The sequence below is a fragment of the Pagrus major genome, chromosome 4 (assembly GCF_040436345.1).
Source record: "Pagrus major chromosome 4, Pma_NU_1.0".
Taxonomy (NCBI): Eukaryota; Metazoa; Chordata; class Actinopteri; order Spariformes; family Sparidae; genus Pagrus; species Pagrus major.
This window is the reverse complement of record NC_133218.1, coordinates 16,641,871-16,666,953: the sequence shown is the minus strand read 5'-3', so window position 1 is coordinate 16,666,953 and position 25,083 is coordinate 16,641,871. Positions and strand designations below refer to the sequence as shown.

General features: G+C 38.2%; 1 protein-coding gene across 3 annotated transcripts in view; it reads left to right on the top strand.

Moving 5' to 3' along the window:
• The first annotated feature begins 14,763 nt into the window (after positions 1 to 14,763).
• LOC140994560 (C-myc promoter-binding protein-like) overlaps positions 14,764 to 25,083 on the top strand; it is a 78,132-nt gene continuing 67,812 nt past the window's right edge. For 2 of the 3 annotated variants that reach the window (XM_073464259.1, XM_073464256.1), the window contains exon 1: positions 14,764 to 14,971. The gene's annotated coding sequence lies outside the window, so the exon portion shown is untranslated. Of the gene's footprint in view, positions 14,972 to 17,706; positions 17,770 to 25,083 lie in introns of those variants that run through there. The other variant, XM_073464257.1, reaches the window with a different exon arrangement.

Genomic DNA, 25,083 nt, shown 5'->3' with positions numbered 1-25,083 from the left:
TATATATATATATATATATATATATATATATATATACACCGATCAGGCATAACATTATGACCACCTGCTTAATATTGTGAAGGTTCCCCTTGTGCAGCCAAAACAGCTCTGACCTGTCAAGACATGGACTTAATACCTCTGTGGGTGTCCTGTGGCTGTGCTGTTTGTCACTGAGAGATGATGTACCGAGACTGGTAGCAATCTCTTACTTTTCCTTTCACTGGTGTTTTTCAGGCAGGACAGCAGGATGTGAGTCAACACTGTTTTACACCCCATCAGCTCATCATGTAAAGATGCCCTGACAGGATATCACAGCAGCGCATCTGAATCAATATTAAGAGGATGGAGAGGACGGAGCTCCAACCAGATAACATAATTACTTCTTATTACTGCCACATGTCGCTGAATCACAAGCAAAAGAGAAAGCAGAAATCTAGTTACACCTCGTTAGCATCGCACTGCCTTCAGATCAAAAATACAGCCTTGCCTTAATACTCACACACTTCATTTTACAATTTACTTAAAAAAATAAATGGTGGATAAACACTTTGTTATTGTTTCTTGAATTCTTAGCATACAGGTTTTATATTTTTTTCTACTGTTGTAGCTTTAAATTGTAAAAAACAAACAAAAAAAACATCTTATCGACTGTCTGACACTGTCACATAAGTTCTCTTTCAGGTTTTCCCAGCTTTACTGACGATTGATGATGTGATCACTGACTGAAATATTCAAAGCCAAGGTTGGCTTGCTTTACCTTTTTCTGGAAACTCGAACTTTTCACTTGAATTTTAAAGGTCCAGTGTGAAACATGACACATGAGGAACCATGTACTGAACCACAAATTGTGTTGTACGGGGTCCTCTTCCATGGAGTCCACAATGTTTCAGCGCCTTAAGTACATTTTTTTAATTGAGGAGGCAGCAGCATGAACAGTTACAGAGAACAATGCACAACCTTAGAAAATCCAGATCATAAAATACCGAAATTTGAGAAAGGTATTGCGAAAACAAAATCTTCTAAGAATGTGACAAAGAAAATGAGAAATCAACATGGAAAGATTTCATATCGTTAAAGTCCTGTGAGGAGAAAATTAGGTTATGGTGTTAGTAAACCTTGATGTGCTTAATTATCAAAACTTTCTCATACTTAAAATTGTTTTTTGTTTTTTAGTTTTTTAAAACTGTACCATTTATTTGCTTTTATGCTGAGAGTTAGATGAGAAGGTCACTGCACCTCACAGTCAGGAAGTAATTAGCTTAGTTTAGCATAAAGGCTGTAAATGGGGGAAAGAGCTACCCTGGCTTTACTACTAGCACCTCTTAAGCTCACAAGTGTAACATTTTATATTTTGTTTCTTTGTTAACAAAAATGTAAAAATGACAAGCTGTATATTTTGGCTCTTGCTCCATGTAGAGAGAGTGGTATGAATACTATAATCTAAAACAGTTTACAAGCGTATTCTATAAAATAACCATTTCTTTAATTTACATGAGTTTCAGGATCCTCCTAAACTGACCCTGAATTCAAACCCTAGTCATATCACTGCAGTTTTACTGTGCAAACCTCACAGCAGGATTACATGAGAGTACATCTACAACAGAGGGTGAGATTAAGTCACTATTAGTCATGTGGAGACTGAAACTCCTGAAACAAAAAATAAACTGCAGTGAAGCAAAAAACTTCATTCCTCACTCGGGTGCAACATAGCAAAGCATTTCAGCCGAGTCATGATCTGAAACTGATAGCCATGACTTGTCCTGATGCTTAAAGTCACGATGGTATCAAATATCTGTCTGGTATCTTCCATAAAAGACTCCCTTTTGTGTTTCTCTGTCTCATACTGCGTGCGTGCATGTGTGTAGTGGAATATAGGGCAGATCTTTCACTTTCTTCAAAGTAAATCCTTTAATTCTGACTGACAATGTAATTATGTGCCACAGTATTGATCCTAGAGAGGAAGTTCTCTTTCCTCTCCCTTTCCACCTCCTTCCTGGAGGATGGTCAGAGGTCAGAGGTCAGAGGTCAAGGCCAGCTAAGAAACATAATGTAGCTGGTCAGGACTCAGAGTTGATGCTTCGGATGTCTGGCATAGAAAACAGATTTCCCTTTTTGACTCTCAAAACTGCAGAAACAGATGCTGCAAATGATTAATGTAATTTCAAGTCAGTGATCAAAGGTAATTTCAACCCAGAGGCAATATTCGTCACTCCTCTAAGTAATAAATGAGGCACCAGACTAAACAGTATGTGTTATTTAAGCTCACTTCACCAATAGATGTTCTCAAACCAATTGGCAGAATAAATGTTGGCAGTGTATGTTTCTGCTTACTACTGATGTGTTGTACCTTTGTGTTTGATAACTAACAAACACTAAGAAATTTGACCATATTACACCAATTCTAAAATCCTTAGACAGGCTCCCGGTTACTCAGAGAATTGTCTACAAATCACTTCATGCCTCCGGGCCAAAACACATCTCTGACATGCTTTTGAACTGCCTCATGAATCATCCAGAGCCCTGCGGACATCCGGGACCAGTCTACTGGTCGTCCCTTGAGTCAAAACAAACAAACAACGTGGCTAATCACAATTTTGTTATAATGCACCCCGGGCCTCGGATAATCCCTGTTCACATTAGATAAGCCATGAATCTGATCACTTTAATGGCTAAAAGTTAAATCCTCTTAGCTTGGCTTTTAAATTGCCTTTGTTTTTTAATATGTTTTTAATTGTTTAATATATTTTAATATATTAAAATTTTCTGTGCACTGAAATGTAGAAGTATTTACAGTATTCTTTTATCTTTCATCATGCCTTGATTTGAACTGCACTAGTTTAATTTTAAATGATGTGTATTCCTATATTACCTGTACTTCTACACTTAGATAGTAAATCTCTCTCTCCTGCTGTATTCTCATTCTGTAAAGCACATTGAATTGCTTCAATGTATGAAATATGCTATACAAATAAAAATAACTTGCCTTGTACGTTCAATCTTTAATTTTATGTTGTGACAATGCTCTGCTTATGATCTGGGTAGGTCTAGACACAAAATTTTCGAAAGGATCACATTTTGTCTTGCCAACTTCTGTTGCGACAGGTGTTTTTTTCACATTTTTGAATGCCTTCTCACATTGCAGCTATCACGCCACTATCATTCCTTCCCTTCCCTCCCATCCTATTGTATTCTGACCCTCTCAGCATAACAATGGCCTTTATGTAGAAGTGGTTGTCTGACGTGGCCTTTCATAATTACACTTTAGCAAACTACCATTAGAAGATACAGACCAAAAGAGCGACCGTGTGGTTGGCTGTGTTGTAGACCACAGGCTGAGTATTGATTAACTCTGGATTTAATCATGTACTTTTGGGAGTTTTAATGAAGCATGACATCATGTCCTGCTATGTGATTTAGGTAGCACAGATTTTAATTTGACAGTAAGGCGAGCGAAGCTCCAACAGTTTTCCATGCATGCAGGTTATTAGACACTGACAGACTGACCATCAGAGAATACAGGACAGCCCTTCTGTCTCTCTGCAGCTTATCATCCGGCTCACATCCTGCCTTTCTCCCTGCCTCTAATGCACGGAGGAGAGAGCAGGGAAGGGGATCATTTGAAAAAGCTTGTATGTCTCTTGCTAGTCATGTAAACATTTGCAAACCCCACCGAAAATCAATAACAGAGAGGAGAAATTCCAGTAACTCTGCATCTGTGCACAGCTTGTCTTACAGCGGAAGTGTGGGCCCCGGTGACAGAAACACATTAGCATACGGAGCCATGAAACACAGTCTGGATGCACACTGGGGTTTGACCAGTTTGTGTCCCTTAATTTAGCTGTTTGATGAAGTAAAATTCTGTTAGAAATCTGGTCAGCTCTGCACTTGTTAAGCTCCCCTAGTTAATTGTTTGAAAAGAGTCATTAGATAAACAGAGAATTATCACCATCGCTGCAGAGCTTTGTAGCCTGTTTGGTTGAGGTCTCAGTGCTCTGATAACATTTAATGTGTAATGTGAGAAGACTTATAGATAAACAGAGAATTATCACCATGGCCGCAGTGCTTTTCTGTCTGTCAGGACTGTGTTTGTGTTGGTGTTTTTCTGCCCACTAGTGACCAAAAATAAATGAAAGCAGCTTTAAAGGAGACATACACCTGGCAATCATGTGAATGCCACTTGACACGCACCACCCATCCAAACACGGTTGTGGACCAAGTACAGCCCCTCATCACAACAGCACTACCCGATGGCAGTGGTTCCCCAGCAGGACAATGTGCCCTGACACACTGCAAACACTGCTCAGGAACAGCTCGAGGAACACAATAAAGGGCCCAAGGTGTTGACTGGGCCTCCAAATTCCCCAGATCCCAATCTGATCGAGCATCTGTAAGACGTGCTGGAGCAGGTCTGATCGATGGAGGCCCCACCCCCCAACATACAGGACCCAGAGGATCCACTATAAAATGCCCTGGTGCCAGACACCACAGGACACCCTCGGAGGTCTTAAGTCCATGTCTTGACAGGTCAGAGCTGTTTTGGCTGCACAAGGGGAACCTTCACAATAAATTGTGACATGGTGATGTAGGAATTAAAGGTGTGACTACTGATGATGTGTTTCAGGAGCAGTGTTTTCTGTGGGAGAGAGGAGCTTCTATTGGTGTGGACATTTTTGACTTTCATGATCTTTTACATGCACAAGAATATATGTAAAACGCTGAAGGAAAGGATGAAAACAAAAAAGCATTATAGGTCTCCTTTAATGATTTTTGAGCTTCTTGTGCAAAAGCAAGTATGCATAAAACTTATCTTTACCTACTAAACTTTATGATATCTCCTTGTTGAGAAAGGTCAGCCCTTTCAGCAGACAAGAACGTCAGTATTGGACGACTTAAATTCCACATTCAATGTTTTAAAAATCCCCAGTCTCTAGAATATTTGCAGATGGCTGTATGTTTAGGTTTGGATAAAGACGTTATGGCTAATAAAGTATGGTAATGGTTATGGTTATGGTTAGACTGCTTAAACACAGGTTCCTCATCTGTGAGAGACACAATCTTTGGCCACACATCCATCCACCAACCTGAATCCATACCCTTATTTTACTCCTTCCTGCACTGACAGTGAACGGTGGCATTATATTGTGAGGTGTAAAATTGTGCAATATGGACGAAAGTGTGAAGGATGCTGGACTTGAAAGGAATTATAGTTACTTGGTGTTAATATGTTTGGATGCTGCTCATCCTTCTCTTTTTCAACATACTTATCAGTGTCATACGCACTGGCAGTGACCACTGACCCCGATGAGGAGCCCGGTGAGTTAGTTTCTGACTCCGTGGAGCCACAGGTAACAGCCTTTCTGCAGTCCAAGGGCATCGAAGTGGACTGTTACACCATTGAAGCATGTCACCCTCTGGCCCGGAGAAACAACAACGACAAACCAGCCATAATAATGAGGTTTGTTAATAGAAAGCACAAAACTGCACTGCTAAAACAAGAAAGGAAGCTGAGGGGAACAGACGTCTACATGAATGAACACCTAACCAAACGTGATGCTGATATTGCCAGGAAAGCAGGATTCATGAAGAAACAGAAGAAAATACAATCAGTTATTCATTTCAACAGTAGAAGCCTGTATGCAAATTTCAACAACATTAAGGAATATTTATGTCAATTCGCACAACCATTTAACATCATTGCAATATCAGAAACATGGATCAACCCTGTGAAGGGTCTGGACTTTGAATTAGATGGTTATGAACTGAATTACATAAACAGGGAAACAAGACTGGAGGAGGTGTGGCTGTGTGTGGACAAAAACTTTAATTTCAAGGTGGCAGAGAGAATGACAACTGCAATCGGAAACTTATATGTTCAACAGTTGAAATACATATGGACAAAAAGAAGAAAGTAATTGTTAGCTGTATTTATAGAGCACCGGGTTCTAACATTGAAATTTTCAAGGAATTGATGGAAGAAATGTTTACAGTGTCGAATCAAAAGGTCATGTTCATCTGTGGGGATTTTAATATAGATCTGCTTAATCCAAGTAACCACAAACCTTTGACTTTATCCAAAAATCACCAGACCCAGCAGGATTACATCTCACTGTGCCACATTGTTAGACAACATATTTACTAATGTTACAGACAACAATGCAATAAGTGGATTACTGATCAATGATATCAGTGACCACCTACCAGTGTTTACAGTCTTTGACAGTGTAAAAACATCAACATATGTAAAACATCAACATTATTAAAGTTTGTGTTGTTTGCACAACATCTGCTGGAAACCTCACATAAAACATGTACAATCTAAACTGTCACGAAGCATCTCAGTCCTGTTTAAGGCAAAGCACACACTGGATCATGAATCACTGCACATTCTCTACTGGACACTGGTCTTACCGTATTTAAATTACTGTGTGGAGGTCTGAGGGGTAACACCTAAAAAAGCTCACTGCAACCACTTTTCACACTTCAAAAAAGAGCTATATGAACAGTTTATAAAGTAGGATATTATGATCACACCAACTTATTGTTTTTAAATTCCTGTGCGTTAAAGTTCAGTGACCTGGTTGAATATGAAACTGCACAAATAATGTATAAATCAAGAAACAGAATAAAGAGGGGGGTTATAATTTGAGGGAAAAGTTTAATTTCAAGATGCTAGCTGTTCGTACAACTATAAAAACTAAGTGCATTTCAATCGGCGGTGTGAAATTGTGGAATGGTATGAGCATGGAGCTAAAGCAATGTCCAAGCATGATCCAGTTCAAAAAAAGGTACATGGAGTTGATCTTCAAAAGATACAGGGATGAGGGAGGGCTTTAAAAATTGCTAGGTGTTTTCATAGATGTATGAATGTGTTTGTGTGTATAAAATATTAATATGTTATGAAATATAAATTTGCTTGTAATAACTTTTATAATAAGATATAGAAATTTGGTCAGTGTATATATATTATGTATATTATATTATAAGCTATGTATGTATATTTGTATGTGTGAGTGTATGTATGTACATTGATGTGTGCGCATATAAGTATGTATATGTACATGTGTTCTGCATATATGGGTGTGTATGTAAATATATTTATATATAATATGTGAATTATTAATTGTACATATAGTATATCGAATTTTATATAGTTAGATGGGAGCGTACAAAGGTACACATGTTCAGGAATGGAAGTAAATTGATTATGATTAATTACTGAGTTGTGGAGAAGGGGTAGGATTAAATAAGTGTATATGTCTTCCTACTCCTTTTCGGGCATGTCAGTGCTTGTTAATGGAATATATTTTGTAACAAGCTTTTCATTTTATTATGCCTTATTGTCAAAGTAATGTAACTTCTTGTTTTGTTTTGTTTTGTTTTGTTTTCACATGTCCGAAATACATGTGCATTCAATTCAATTCAAGTGTATGTAGGTTTTGTGTTGTGGAAGTGGATAGGGACTTTACCAGGACGTCTGATACCACCACAGGGGTTTATATAACCCATGATGCAACTGCAGGTTGGAGCCCCTGTGTGCTTCTAGTCGTGGCATTGTTTAATTGTTCTACAAAATGATGTGATAAGAATGATTTGAGAGATGCTGTGTGATAAATAATCCATACATAATATCTTAAGTATAAGTTAAAATTCTGCAAACATTGAGATAAACTCTGAAATCTAAGAAAATAATAAAAAACATAACTTTGCACTTTGTTTTTTGCTAGAGGAAACCAGGAAACTTTTTATTTTCACTGTTTCGTACGAAGACCCCCCTCAGCTCTCAGCATCTGTTGGCACAGCTTCACTACCTCTGCAGGAGCTAATGGCTGCTGCTTTAGAACTTGTAGAGTTTGGAGGCGGAGGGATTTTAGCAGAGCTCGTAGCAAACATTAGCAGCAGTTTCTTCTTTGATGAAAGCAGATGTCGACAAAGCTTTAATTATCCTCGCTTTTGAGGGTCACGTGACGCTGCCTTACAGCTGCTTGATGAGCAGCGATCAATCATTGAATAAACAAACAGAGCTGATAACAGGTGATGTCATGACATTTTTGCTTTTCAGTGAGGCACCCTTTATTAAGTGTTTTTAAGTTTTAACCAAGATCTTTTGTTAATGCTGAATTGCTGACTTACCAATGCTTTATGGATGAATTATAAACTTTAAATAAGAAGTGTTTGGGTTACCAGGTTGTTCAGGAATTCATCCTTTTCTACTATGTAATAATGCATCTAAAAAGTAAAGTTTATATCTGATTTAATAGTTTGTAGTATATGATGATGCATGAAAAACTGGTGGCCCCATTCCTTGAGGGTGGACACAGCTGCTACCTGAAGCTCTGCTGTGCCAGTGAAACACACTGCAGTCATCAGTGTGTCTATGAACAGAGGCCACAAGCTGTTAATCACCTCTAAAACCATTAACTATGCTGTATTGTAGCAGCAGGTGTCGATCTCCCATCTGTTATCTAAAGGCTTGTTGTAATCAGCAGGTTGGTGTTATGAAACTATAAGAAGGGAGCAGAGATGATGATTACTGTCCCCAGGTGGCAACCTTAATTAAAAACTCCATTTAGCAATGGAATGTAAAGGGGCTATTATGGATAATGACCAATAATGTGAGTTGTCTTAATGAGTGAATCAATAGCTGGCAGCTGCTCAGAAAACAAGTTGGGAACATTTTCAGAAATGTACAAACATGAAAAACAACTTTCATGATTCAACAAGCACAATTTATTCCCCCAACAAAAGTTACTTTAATTGGACTGCTGGTGTGTGTATCTGCCTGTATCCACCTCTATCTCCATATCTACATCTATCTCTGTATCCACCTTCTAACTGACTGATGATTACTGAATATATTTCAAGCGTGATTCCAGACAAAACTACTGCATGCAGGAAGTTGGGTTTGATTGAACTGTGTTTGGCCTCAACGTACAGTAGATGGCAGCAGTGAAACATGACCCAGACATTTAAACTGCCATTAAAAGAATGATGTCAGACGTCTTAGCTGCTTTGAGAGTTAGATATGTGATCAGCAACTTATTTATTTTGTTTAGTCTTTTGTTAAATGTCCTTGAAGATTGTTGTGCAAGGTTTGAATCATTGCAACTACAGGGACACATCAATGTGAGAAAAAAAACCAGAAATATTGCCATTAAGATTCAGAATCTCTTTTACAAGGGAGTCCTGGCCAAAACAGCTGCATACAGTTCCACATGAATCAAACAACAACTTAAAACAAACAACTTAAAAAATTTCACAACAAAGAAACAAGCGACTGACTTAAAACAAGCAGCAAATTACATCAAGACAATGAATTTACCAGTGTTCAGTAACAGGACACATGCATTCAGTGGACAAATAGTCCTTAATCCTAATTTTATTATCTTCAATACTTCAATAAAAAAAACTGATAATAAGTTTAAGGTGCCTCTGTAACTCACACCAGGATGAAGATGACAAAACTTAAAAGCTTTTTCACTAAAGACAGTTTGAGGAATTATATTAAGGTATAGTATAATGTGTGATAGTAAATAATCACGGGATGAAAGAGAAATCTTTGTTTGCAAACACAATCTTATGAGTTTAAATCTTGAGTTAACCTTTTTCATGTTAGGATTAATGTTGGCGTATCAAAAGCTACTTTAGGGGATAAAACAACTGATTTTAGTCTTTAAACTGCCAATTTAAAACACTAAATGCTGTTAATACTCATCTGGCTGCTTTTACATTAATGATTCAGTCTTAAATATCCTAATTATCACTCGTTAGACAAGGAACTTGTCCCCAATCTTGAAATTTGTGGCATTAAATCATGAAATTTTCATCACGTTTTGTCTAAAGAATAGTGTCTAAAAAAAAGTTTCCTTGCACTCCATATTGGCATATTGGAGTCTTGTTATGGAGAAAATTTTGCCAATTGTTTTTTTTAAAATGACAGTAGCTTGTATGATCTTATATTTTAACACATTCCAAGGAAGGAAGACGTGTTTGTAAGCCAGTCGGAAAGCACCAAAATAGAAATTTGAGCAGCTTCAGAATGCAGCTGCAGCATAAGTTTGGTCTGTCTGTGCAAAGTCAAGCAAAACAGCTTTAAATATGTAGTTCAGCTCGTGAGAGTCTGGAAAGAGGCATCAGATGTTGTGTAGGCAACCTGCCTCCAAAAGCCAAATACACTTCATACATACACATTTTTGGCCAATTTAACTGCTTAATTACTACAGTATATGTACATTTTAAAATTCTATTTTTTTATGGATATATATTCTAAATCACAAGAGCTGTTTGCATGTTTTGGTGCATCTAACTCCTGAGAACAAAAGAAATAAAGTGCATTTAAGGATTCATGAGTCTGCATGACTCTGTGGGGATACTTTGCCAGCTTCCACCCGCAATAACAACAAACCTCACACCTACTCACAACCAGGCTGTTTCGACCAGTTTCATCAAATTCTCTGCCCTTCAACACAAAGTGAAGTCGAAAACTGGATTTATTCATCCTGAAAAATGAGCAAACAACCTATAAGTGAGGTGTCACTTACAATCAATGCAATAATTCAGTACAGATCAGGTCTTGGATGCTGTTAGGAGAATGTGTCAGTTTGCATCATCCATTCATTAGTTTTCCATTCCCACATGAGGAGCGAGAGCCAATCCCATCATGCAGGGCGGAAGGGCTGGGAAACACTCTGACCAGTTCATCACAGGGCGAATAGATTACATGCCAACATCTTCACAGTCTCTAGTCCACCTGAGCTCTGTGTGTGAAAAGAAACAAAAAAGCAAGGACAACATACAATATGAATATAAAGTGACTGCAGCTGCTTTCATTCTTACAAATGCAAATAGTGCCTGAAAATGTGCAGAGATTCAGCAAACATGAAAAGTCCATATTTTACATAATTTATACAACCTGATTCAGCAGATAATGTCAGAGGTGTTGCCTCAGCAGCAGTTGTATTGAAGCACCGTGTTGCAGACTGCTAGCAAACTGCTTTCCAGGTATTGTTGGCCCTCTATTAGACATCTCTCTTTGACGGCTTTGAACACATAATTATGTGGGCAGTTCAGGTGCTTTGTGAGATTGCTCAAGGTTTTCCCTTTCAGTTCACGTCCACAAAGAGCAAGCAGAAGGCACGGAGCACTTACTCCAAATCAGTCTCACACAATGCTTTCTTTTTCATGACCGCTTGTATTAGGTCAGTCATCACAAATAAAAATGGTACATGTTGTACGAGAGGTGGGAAAAATAAGCCTTTTCTATATATTGGATGGCTTCTTTACCTGGAATTAAAGCTCCAAATATTCGCCTTTTTATACAAACAACAAACCAAATAACCACATGTAAGAGTGTATCATATAAACATGACATTTTTTAAAGGCTCAATACGTGTTCAAGTGTTTCATATGAAACAAGACACTAAAAATAATCACATAAAGAATTGGGCCCCATACCAATACATCCCTTGCCCCTACCATTTAGCACTATTCCTACTTTATTTTCCATCAGCGTCTAGGGTTAGGGCGTCCTGATTCCTGTTGGGATGGAGGGGTAGGGTGTGTTTTTCCAGAGGCACACTGGTCCTTTTCTTTAGAACAAGCATGAAATGATTGCTACCACTTTGCTGATGTCTCGTTAGCTAACTAGCTGGCGAGCTAATGTTACATTGTTAGTGCTGATTTGTGTGTGACAGTACAATTTAACTAAAGTCCAGCAGCCAGTTGCTGCAGTTGGAAACTTTCCTCTAATATCAGTGCAGGCTGCCAGGGTGGGAGCACAGGTTGGTCAAGTTAGCCTAGAAAGCACTGCTAGTGAACAGGTAATGAACTAGTGTTTTTTTTTTTTATTTGATGACTTGAGTGATAGCGTGAAGCTGTGAACAAACTGTGAGCGTACATAGTTTTCTATCTCCATCAGATGAATGGTAAATGGCATTGTGATGATGACGCTATTGTCACAGTAACGTAAGAGAAATCACCACAGCTGAAGACGGCATATTTGAAATGTCTGGTCGCCTCTTTCCCCTCCTTCCCCAACTGAGGGGCTTGAAGGATTGTCCCATTTCATAAGGAAAGATTTCAACCACTAACTCTGTTGTGAGGGGTAAGAGGGAACTCAAAAACTTTGAAATGGGACTGAGAAATGGTATGTCAAACAAGAAAAACATAAACAGTATTTGTACCATATTGGATTATATGACAATGTCACTGTTACATTACATATATTGGCTATATTTAGTCATATCATTATTTATTTAAAAGTGTCTTCTTTATTTAATATGGAGCACTAGAATCAAAATGTAACCACTTTGAGGCAACAGTCTTTCTGCTGACTGCAATGCTGCAAAATAGTCTCTTCTCTACGGCTGGCCATGTACACAATGATAAACCCAGAAACAGTTATCACCATGTCCAATGAAGCCACTGTATGACTGCAGCAGCTCGGCACCAGCAGCAGACAGACACAGTTAGCAACCAGCTGGAGAACACAGTGGAGCATTTGGCAGCTAAAGAGAGCAATATTTTTCTCAGGAGTTGGTGAGGAACAAAAAAGAAATAAACTGAAGCAGAATATAGAATCATTATTTTCATGCTCTTATATAAACTTTGCATGACTACAGTCACAAATCTAATGAGAAAATTACTAAGATATCTTCTTTAATAGCTTCTTTAATAACAGCTTCACTTTGCTTTATTATCATGACCACCATTATTATTTTGCTGGACTTTCTTGTCTTGTATGCATTTATTTTTTGTTCCATTTCTCTCCTTGCTGCGTCAGATATTTCTTTGTTATTTAGTCATTGCGATATATTTACTTCTATCATGGAGCGAGGGGATTTTTTAAAGCCCCATGGGTTTTCAACCAGAGAGGGGATTTCTCTCTTTGCTTGTTTCCAGTGTTTTTTTGTTTTATCCTTTGCAAAATTAGTTTAGTATTTTGGGGAAAATGATGGATCTTATTTCTTCTCTTCATTGTTTTCATGTGACATGGTTGTGTAGAATTTGGTGCATCGTTGGGTTCAATTCAATGACTGAAAAGTAATCATTTAAGACAATCAACAAATAAACTCAAAATGTCACAGTGTAAAGCCTCTCTGGCTATCATGAATTCAATAATATTTTTTGTTTTTCTCATTGTTGGGAAACTGATCAAACCTTTACTTGAAAAATGTGAACTGAGCATTACCAGTCTTTGTGATACAAGCATGTTCTTTACGGTGTTTTCTCTTAACAACTGTATTGAACTCAAAAACAATCAGTGTATGCTAAAACACCAGAGGAAACAAGAGGAGGGGAACCAATACATTTCACAACATGGCACAGCTTCAAGCTCTTTTTTTCCCTTTTGAATGGGAGCATTTGGATGCAATCCAAAACCATACTTTTGCCTCCTGGAGCTGAAAATGAAATTCACTCTTCATTAATGATCTCTTTGACATTCATAATTGACCTGGCGAGTCAGGTTGAAAAAACTATTTCATCCACATTTTCCATTTTCAGCCTCCATATAGTTTGTAACTAAAGTCTGCCTGTAAAGACGGACTAATGAGTAGATGAGTCTCCGTGTTCGGCATGATGAAGTTTAGCCACTTGTTAGCAACAGCCATTTTAAAGACACGTAAGCACTTTATAATTCAATTGTGGGACATTTAATGATGTATTTTATGTTGTAGAACAAAACGAGTAAATATCTTAGACCTGTAATAACCACAAACCTTATTTCAGGCATTTAACTGAAAACCAATTAAAAAACTAATTGACTGAGATGAGGGAACCGGATGTGCAAAAATGCCAACTGATTTCTGGGTTTTAGGATGACAAACAACACTACTCTATAGTGTCACTGGAAAAAAAATCACTTTTGTGCAGACTTTTGAAAAAAAAGAAAAGAAAATAGTAGGAAAGTAACTGCAATATTTCGAAGACTTAAATCATTAATTGTAGTTTATAAGAAACTGATAAACTGCAAAATAGTTATACAAAATAAATATGCAAACAAATCAAAATGCAATTCAAAGTGCTTTACAAGTGACTGAAAAAACATGGTATATTAAGAAACCAAAAACTGGTTTAGAGACTAATGCACACCAATTGCAATAAATTGAATAGTTAAAATAATAAAAGATAAAGAATAAAAGACAAAAACAAGCAATAAAATAGAAGATAAAATATTGAACGTAAAAGTAGATTTTTTTAAAAAACTGATAGAGTGATAATAATAATAACAGTAAAATGTAAACAAGTATAAAAATTAAAACCATAAAATTATAAAAGCCAGAATGAATAGATGGGGTTCATATCAGTATCATATATTTTCTGTTTTTAATACAAATGGTTTTGGCCCTTGTGGCCCTCCATACAGGAAAACTGGGGAGATTCATCCTTACAATGAAATTGTTGAATTAATGGCAAACTATTTTTAAAAATTCTATTTATGCACCATGGTAGCCAAAAGTGTATTCATTCTGCCCGTTTAAATTAAACTGCATAATGCAACGATTTGGGATTACTTCATTAATCAAGAACCAGAATCAGGCCAATTTAATTAAAAACGCACGAGGTGGAGATGAGTATGAGTAGTATGAGTATATACACTGTCAGCATCAGGTAGATTATGTGAGCTCCTTCCTGCTGGGAGAGGCTGGCTGTGATGTAAAAGTGCCACCCAGAGAGACGCGCGCGCGCGCGTGTGTGTATGTGGGTGTGAGAGTGTGCGCGCGCGGCGGATTCCCATCACAACCAAGATGGCGGCGGAGCGGACAGCCGGCGCGGCACACTGACTGACAGACAGAGGAGAAGAAGCCTCGCACGGTTGGACAGCTCGACTCTCTCAAAAAACAAACAAAAAAAACAACAACACCCGCACAGGTTACCTCACCTTTTCGGTACCGACGGTGCTGTGATGAAACAACGCCGGTAGACGACACCGGGCGAAGTTGTGTGCGGGGACTAATTTGACGTCCACAAGCGGGTAAGTAGGAGATGATGAACCGTTATAGTGACTGACTGGCTGACTGGCTGCTAAGGGATTTAGCGAACAGCTGCTAGAGCAAGCTAGAAAAATACCTCACGCTAGCTCTGTCAGCTCACTTGTGTATTTGTTTACATTTTTTTTTTTTTTTTGCGCGTGTGTTTTATGTGCAACTAACTGTCGCTAACGGTAATCCTGCCCTCGTTGCGTTTGACCCGATTCCTCTCGTGCTTCCCTCGCTTGCTGCCTCAGTCCTGGAGCTAAATATGTGCCACAGGTTGTTTGCAGTCACCGGCAGCTGGTGAATATTTCAGTCACCTGTGCTGCGTGACGTGATGCAAACACACACTGTTCACACCACATTCAACCTCTGTTCATCCGAGGTTATATCCAGCGCCTAGCGTGCAGGTCGTTAAGACCTAAAAATAACCCAAAACACTAACTTACCCTCTCCTTGTGCACCCCCTTGCCTTGCCTGAGGATATTTTAGATTGCTCAGTTTGTACTTTTGTGCCATAGCCTTGCTTGTAAGGCTTGTGGTACAGAAGGTGCAAAGAGAGTAATTTCACGATTTCATGCCTGGCTTTGTGAAGGACTTTAAAGCTGTCATTGATTGTCATTGTTTTTTTTTTTTGTTTTTTTTTGCAAGAGTTTTTCGCTGCAAAAAAAGCTATTGTGTAAGTCTGGGGGATGTGTTAACTGATACTGTGGTGCATCGCTGCACATATGTGAGAAAATGCCAGTGCAAGATGAGGAAAGTGAGCTCAGGAGGGGGAAGCATACCAGGGCCCTTATTCATCAGATGTGCACGTAATGGGTGCGTTTAGGGCTGGATTGTATGGCTTTAAATTAAAATTACAATAGTTTTTATACTATGCACTGTGATACTTTGAAATCTTCTCAAAAGGACTTCATAAATCTTAGGACGGGGCGACAGAATCGAATATCACAGTATGTTTGACGAAATAGGCCCTACTTCCATGTCAATATGGCAACAATATTGTAGGGATGACTATTGGTACTTTCACAAAATACCAACACAATGACATTTCTGATCAATAATCCTCAGTAATGTGGATATAATGACTTAAGTTTGTGAGGCATGTATTAGAAGAAGTCGAAAAGGCAAAATTTACGGCAAATTACGATATAATGATGCCCAAAATCTAAGACGATATATAGTCTCATATCATGATAATGATATATTGCCCAGCCCAAGGTGCCTATGATCATTCCTACGCAAATATAGCATTTATGAACTTGCACTTAGGAATTACAAAACCTATAACCGAAACCTTAAAGAGCTGGCTCCCTATATTGTCTAACTCACAGAACTGACTAACTGTCCTTTCACATTGTCAATATGGCCAAACCAGTTGTGATTTTCACCTTTTATAATGCCGAGGTGACGGCCATGTTGGTTTTGGTGACGTTTATTGAGCAAGTGTAGTTCACTGAGTGGTTTTACACAAAACTTAATGTTATCTTCAAGACAACCTGTGACTTTCTTGACTTGTGTTTTAATTTGACAAACATCAAATCAGATTTTTGTGAAATAAGATCCCATGGGCCCACTGGAAAGGGCAGGATTATATGTTATTATATATGGTTAATTGGGATGTTTCTGAATGCAAATGTCCCCTGAACGTGCGCCAGCATGGTGTTTTAGAACTTGTGGGATTTATCATTATGACCGTTGTGCGCATGTTTGATGTATCATGATTTTTTTGTACTAATACACATTTTACATTTTTTAATCCTGAGACAGAATTTAGAACTTTTTCTACACAATGTTGATAATTGAGGTCCCTGGCTGGAATGGTCCTCTGCTCCTTTCTGACATTACATCATTCTGACTAAACATCAGATGTGAGCAGTGGTGATGACTGCCATCCATCGAGGCTTGACATTCTGAGGGTTTACTTCCCCAAAAATTCCTCTCTGCATCGTTTAGTGGTGTCACGCGGGACAGGCAAGTCTGTTCAAATCATATATGCGACAGAAATACTCCAAAGCCTGTGATTTGAAATCCTCAGCTCCACATACCAGAAAGGTAACCCACACTCTGATCCCGTAAATCCTCTGCTTGCTTTTTTTTGGCTTTTCATTCAAGTGTTGGAATTTCTCATGGCCAGATTCTGTTGTTACGCACGTGATGGACAGGATGTTTTTCTTCTATCTTATTGCCGTGTCTGTTCATGTTCAGAGAGCAGAAGGGCACCCCTATTGGAATGCCACAGACGAAAATGAGGTATATTTGAGGTGAAGGCACTCTTGTCTGGCACAGGAGAGCCAAATGGCATGGACAGATTGTATAGGGTGCTTGACTGGGCTGTGAAGCCTTGTGTCGGTCCAAGAAGAGGATTTACGGCAGTGAGTTAAAGATCAAAGGACAGACAGCCAGACAGCGTCTGCTTAGCTGATTGAAGACCACAGGTATGCTCGGTAACCCTGGTTCCTCTCACCCTGACACCAGCCTCGAGGTAAATGCCTGCTGTCCACCTATAATTGACACCAAATGGCCTCCCAGTGGCAGTGGCTACCTGAGGCAAAGGGTGCATGTTTTCCCATCTTGCGTAATTCAGTGAATACAAACAAAGTCGGCAAATAAGAGTCCCACGTCAAAGAGCTGTCAGCTGCAGAATGTGAATGTTCACCCCACTCATGCTCGAGGAATATTCATGTATTTCACTGTAACTTGTTCTGCATAACACTGTATGTTTAATGCCAGAACTGGAGATTGTCTGAAGTTTCCTTGGCAGTGAGTGGAAGTCTGATGATGTAGTCTTCTGTGAAAGGTTCGAGTGTTTAATTTCCATATATCTCTGCAGTTTTGCACCAGAAACAGTGTGTAATAGCCACTTAAGATAAGATAGGATAATCTTTCAGTGATTTCAGGGGAAATTGTTGAGATTTTTTTACTTATTACGTATTGAAGTAACATGACCATACAATGCGTAACGTAAGTAATGTTGGTAATGAATGTATATTAGTAACGGGAGTAATAGAAGTAATGTAGTGATTGGAACCCAAACCATGATGTTTATTTCTGAACCTAACCAAGTATTGTTTGCCTAACCCTAACCAGGTAGTTATCTTGGCAAAACCTAACCAAGTTGTAAGGGTACGAAGAAGGTCCGGTACAGGTTTCACTGTTGCACTGCAATGGCCATGCTGTGTTGGGAATGATGATATGTCATTTTGGGAGATGCTGACAATTGACCTATTTAGTGGTTTAGGTATGAGGATAGGTTGGAAATTCAAGTGTTAAGCAGATATTTTCATTTGGTAAAATTCTCATGTTGTTAGTACATGTTATTATAAGGGGTGCACAGATAATTGAAATACTATTGAAATTGTAATATGGCCATGTGCAATATCCAAATTGCAGAAGCTGCAATTTTCTGATTTTCTGTTAAATTTGTGACAAAACAGCATTTAGAGCTACAGCGATAACCTGGCCTACAAACTTTGTCACATCATCATGATTTTAATAGTTTTTTTCAGTGAAAATGAATATTATGATGATCATTCCTTCTTCTCGTGAATCATATTGCATTTGTAATATCAGTCTAAATCATTGCAATATGATTTTTCTCACCATATCATGCAGCCCTACATGGTATATTATTTAATTTCATACAGCAGTGTATGTGTACTTTGGATATCACTTACATCAAAGTGGAGGGGTTTTTAATGATTCCTTGCAATACTCTGCTCTGTTCCCTGCCAGCTTGTTATATTCAGCTGTGGTTTATACTTGTAGTTGGAGGGAGTAATAGAGATGGTGATGGCAGAGAAGAGCAACAGAGCAAGAGATGTATATACTGAAAATGACTTGACAGTTACACTTTTTGCATTCTGGTCTATTTCCTACTCCTCTGAGTGTTGAAATTACTCTCTCTGTCTCTGATGACTTCTGCATGGTTGTTGACTGATGCAACATGGTGGTTGGTGGCTGCTACAGACAGAATCATGAATGCACACACAAAATATACGATAATCTGTCCTTTGTCAACGCAGATTATGTCAAACACAAAATATTTTAGTAACAAGACTTGTTGAAAGCAGATCTGATGTTTCAGTGATTCAGGATATTGTGTCAGCCTGAAGGTCACAGCACATTGTGGTTGCCGTTTTTATGCAATGCAGCCAAAAGGAGACAATGTACTAGAAAAGAAAATCTGCTATAGATTTGTATGCAGAACAACTGAGAACAGGATTACATGTTCCCAGGGAATACCACCCAAAAACACTAATTAGCTGTAAGCTCAGAGTATTGTCTGCCGGGAGAAAGGCAGGATGCGTCCTCAGTTGGTGGGTGGCATCTGGTGTTAGACAAGATGAACACTGATCTCATCATCTAAAGTGAGATTCATAACTCGTTGGAAAGTCATCTGTCTGAATACAAAAACAAATTTCACTCAGGTCAGTGGTTAGAGCTTTTACTCTGTGGGAAATCAAGCAGAAGTCTGCAATATGTATGAAATGAATAAACAAAATTTGGTTTTGTCAGAATAGTTTTAAGAATTGATTGACCCCTTTGAGAGCAGGGCAGGCACTCAAACTGAAAGGTAGACTGGGGAGGCGCACGTTTTGCTCCACCAGCACCAGTTACAGATTCAGGGACAGCAAAATACTTAAGCAGAGAAATTGGCAGAAAGAGCAGCATGGAGATACAAGTGCATGATTTGAAAAAGTGCATAACCTGCTGAGAAACTAGACACTGTAGATTAAGCAATTTACGAAAAACTATATATATATACATATATATGTATATATATATATATATATATATATATATATATATATATATATATATATATATCGATATATCTTTATCATGATATGAGACAATATATCATCTTAGATTTTTGTGTCATTATTGGAGATCGACCAAAACAGTTTTTTCAATGATGATACTAGGGATGCAACGGTAGAGTTTTCCCACAGTTCGGTATGCATCACAGTTTTTGGGCCACGGTAACGGTACGGTTTCGATATCTTAATATAAAACTACTCACACTAGCAAAGGCAATATTGCATGTAAAAATAATTAAAAGCAGATATAGTCAAACCACAAACCTTATTATAAAAATTTAACACTTATCTTAATTGCCTTCCATAAAAAACCTATGCAGTATCCAATCAAGTTAAACAGCAAACATTATTGTAGTATTGTATTGTACTGTATTGTAGGGCTGCTCGATAATGGAAAAAATCATAATCACGATTATTTTGGTCAATATTGAAATCACGATTATTTAAACGATTATTTTTGAGTTTGGAAACATGATGCATTTATTCAGCATTTCTCTCAAAAAAATACACGAAATGTTCAAATCGAAAAATACAAAATGTTCAAATCGAAAATAATGTACAAATATGTATCCAACTGTTCTGCAATTTCTATAAAACATTTAATGAATAAAATAAATATACTTAGAAAATCAAATAAGACAAACGATTGGGTGCATATCTTTAGCTATAAAGTATCCAATGGCAGCTGTTATTTTCTTGTGCCTGTCCGAATTTGACGGTTAAGGAATCGCATTATACAGTGTGTCTGAGATTGGTGTCTGACGCGCAGTATTGGCGAACTGAACCAGTGTGAACGGATAAGCCGGCGGCGCGGAGCGGGGGCGTATCGATCTGATGGTGTTCACTGTCTGATAACTGAACAGGTCCTTCACTCAACAAAATAGAGAAATGTCCCACAAAGCAACGTTACAGGACCAAACAACAGTATCGTAGTAACTGGTCGTGTCTTTGGCAACTTATATGAGGAAAAAAATACCACAGTTATACGTGAAGTGTCTGTCCGACCGACTCTTCGTCACATTTCTGCCCGAAAAACAGCGTCTGTCCCCGGCAAAAACCTTAAACTCACCAAGTGTTTGTCGCGGTGATTCAGCCCTCCCGACCTAGACTTGGTGAACTTTCCCCCAGAAGACAGCATCCCTCCCCGCGAGTGACAGAGTCAGACAGCGTCCTGTTTACTGATGGCGATTATGTAATTATGTAATTTCGAGAAAAACATAACTTGAGTGAGTGCCAGTCAGCAGGGCCACGTTGAATGCTTTTGGGAGGGACTGAATTGCGCATGCACATCTCTTTCAGAAAATCTCTAGGCTTACTGTACAACGAAAAATGCCAAATAAATCGTTTCAATTCGATTATATTAGTTTGGAGATCGTTTGACCCAAAAATCGAAATCACGATCAAAATTCGATTAATTGCACAGCCCTACTGTATTGTATTGTATTGTTTGCCTTTGTGTATTGAACCTAACAGGGCGTATTGAACGGTTCGATAAAATATTGAATATTGTTGCATCCCTAGATGATACTGATTATTAGTAAAGTGAGGGGACCAATAACTGATATTTGGAACCAAAATACATTTGCCGTAAAAAAATAAAATATTAATAATATTAAAATAACCAGTGGTGGAATGTAACTAAGTACAGTTTACTCGAGTACTGTACTTGAGGTAACATACAAGTATTTCCTTTTTCTGCTACTTCATACTTCCATGCCACTACATTTATTTGATAACTGCAGATTCAGATTATTCAGTGTTGATAGGCTATATCTTGTGAAGCGTAATCAATCAGAGTATTGTGGCTGTGACATTGAGTGAGACCACAGACTGAGAAAGGATGCTGCATCAGAGCCAACATAGCACATTTTTAAATTAACTCAATTTATCTGCAATCGGACACAAAAAACACCAATACCGAGAATCGGACAGTTGCTGAATATTGGGACCGATAATCAGCCATGACGATAACTGGTCTACCCCTTGTCATTATATCGTTATATGGTATAAGTGTCTTCATTTCCTGGTTTTAAAGGCTGCGTCACAGTAAAGTCATGTAATTTTCTGAACTTACCAGACTGTTCTACTTCTTCTAATACATGCTCCTTAAAATATTGGGATAATATTTGAAGGCCCTATCGCCCAGCCCTTGTCATTGCTTATATTGAATTAGAGACAAAGTGAGAGACAGAGCAAAATGAGCCCCCTGTTGGGCTCATCTTTTGCTCCAACTTTTGATACAAGTCTAATAAATTCTGACTTCATGAATGAAAACAATATCTTTATATCTATAAAGCAATAACTAATGCCAGAAAATTAACATATTATAATAGTAGCAGTTTCCGAGCAATGGATGTGGGAACTGTATTCACATGCAATAAAGACTACACTCATTATTTTTTCATTATATTAAAGTCTGCTCTGTTCCACTTTGAGGAAACTTTAGTTCAGTAGATTTATCAGAAACTTTCTTGGATGTAGGCTTGCCACAGTCGAGGCTCCACTGTTGAAGGCTGTAATCGTCTGATGCTTACATTATTCTGCTGCCGCCGCCGCTGCTGTGTGGTTTACTGGGTTCACAAGGGTAAAGGACTTTTCCCCACTCACTTCCATTTCTCCCCATCATCCAGACAGAGACTAAAGACATCACTAAATCAAAAGTGATAGACTCCAAGTTAACAAGCTGCAAATAAAGAGGTCACACTGGCAAACAAATGGGTATGTTTGTATAAAATTACTTTGTCTGACCTGAAGGCAAAGCACCAGCCTTAGGAGCTGTTTTCTGCCAACTAGGGAATTAAAAGATCAGGCTGGGAGAGGAGGCAGGTTGGTGGGATCGGGTTTCCTGGAGACATGGTATTAATTCTCACAGGGCTCTGCATTAGCACTTCCCTGTGTTGATACTACACACATAGTCAAGGTGGTAACCTCTTGTATGGGTTTTAAGTGTTTGAATTAGTATTTAATCTTACAGTATTTAATAAATATCTGTGTACTGAAATGTGACCTTGAAATGCATTTAAGGTCCTAACATTGTTTTCACTCTGTAGGTGTTTTTTTTCACCAAATTACCTTGATGTTTAAATGGTATAAATGTCACTTAAATGAGTGCAGAATCTTTAGAAGGCTCAACAAATGATCAACCGAAAATCAGACTGCAGAAAAGCATTCAGCAGTAAAGAAAAAAAAAAAGTCCTATAAACACCACTCCTGTACCTCAAACCACCAGTACAACTGGGCCTAAACCCCACTGACATGGCTGCTTGCAACATATTGCCCAGTCTTGCTTCAAATTCACACCAGATTTGAGATGTAAGTGGTGTGGGAGTGTTGTTGCAGTGTCCATCCTCTCAGTTCACACGACTCTGTCCTGTTATACAGCCATTGCTGCTCTCAGAACCAGTTATCCCTATTTTTAAAAGGACAGCATCAAACTCTTTTCACCAGGCTGACTAATATCAGAAATTCAGTTGACTTGAAAAAAGTCCAAATAGGCTCCAAGATGATTATAAAACTGCCTGGTTTTTACTATTTGATTGCATTATATTAATTAACCTGGCCACAGTAGCTCTATATGCACAAAGAGAAACTGGAAAGCTCAAAGTGAATCTGGGGGCCACGTTTAGTCATCATCAGACATGGTAAACATGGTCAACATGGTCAACAACATGTTGTATTATCTCTCTACAGGTGTTATCCTGTAAAGGCTAAAAATGCACAAACTATAATGATGGAAAATAAATTCTTAAGTATGGTTTAAGTAGTTTAAAAACAATGCAGCACATTTAATTTTCAACCATGAAATGCTGTTGACTACACTTCATGGTCAGAAGGGCTGCACAATTAATCAAAATATTATCATAATCGCATTATGGCTGAGGGCAACATCCAAAATGCAAGAAGCTGCTATTTCTGTAGAGTGCTTCAGAGGTGTCCTTACCTACGTATCTTTTTCTCCAGATGTTTGTTTGGTGAAGACCCCCCAAAATGTCACATTATTGATGATTTCAAAAGCTTTTTCAGTGAAAATGATAAAATTTGATGGAAAAATCAGAATTCCCACTGATAGTGAATTATATCACAATTGCAGTGTCCGCATTATGACTTTTTTTTACATTTTTTTTTACATATCTTTCCACCCTAGTATTAATGTTAAAACGAATCAGCTGTTGTGTTGTTGTTTGATCTTTTAAACTCAAATATCGATATTGTTATCCGCCTTAATGATTCATTTCTGTCTATTGACGTGCATCCCTGAGTCATATCATTTGATGCATTTGGTGGAAAAGGAAGCTTGTTTGTTCCATGAGCTGGACAAGAAACACATTTTTGCTTTGTTTTCTTTTTTCTAGATGTAATCAGATGGTGATGTTAATAGGATCAGTTGCTGGCAGGGTAAAGTCTGTAACTGCTGCTTCTCATCCTGCTGCATCACCATTTATCATGGTTGGAGCTTAATTATCCATAACAAACACATCACAGTCTGAGAGACAGATCACTCTGAACCTGAGACGAATTTCAAAACATCTTTTGAAATTTAGGTCAAGACCTTGTACAAAGTTTTTCAAGGCACTTGGTATGCTCACTGGTGCATTCACACTGAAGCACCTCACAGTACTATTAGCATATTCATGTTTGGTATAGGTACATCCCAGCAGTGCACAAATTGCTAACCTTGACATTGTTATTTCCATTTTCTACCCAGTGATTTTCCTCTGTATGTAGTTAATAGCATTATGAATTCTTACATTTGTCACATTGCTCATGCAAAGGCAAGTGTTAATGGATAAAACCACAGTGCTCGACCCCAGACAACCTCCTCCTGCTTTGATAATTGCTTAACCCTGAAAATTTAATATGAAGTCAAGGAGTACTGTTCTGCAGACAAAAATAAGTGCCATAGCAGCAGCTAAACCTTTCTTTCCATTGAATAAAGCTAAATATTTTCTTGTACTGTAACCTCATTGCTTGCTTGAAAGTAGTATTTTTGCTGTGCATTTTACAAAGCTCAGGCACTTCACAGGGTTTGCGTTTACAGGCAGAAAGTCCCATGTCCTCAGTTATTCAGGAGGCGCCCTCTAAGCCTCTGCAGTGGAAATAATGAGTGAAAAATGAAATTGAAAGCTTCCGAGGTTTAAGGTACTTGTTTCCCAAAGGCATTTTCTAACACAGTGACAACACCCATTGAGATCTTGTTAATGATTAGTACTATATTGAATTTCTGAAGTAAAACCTTCATCTCACAGTGTCAGTTGTAATTTTGTTTGAGCTGCTTAAAATAATTTTAATTT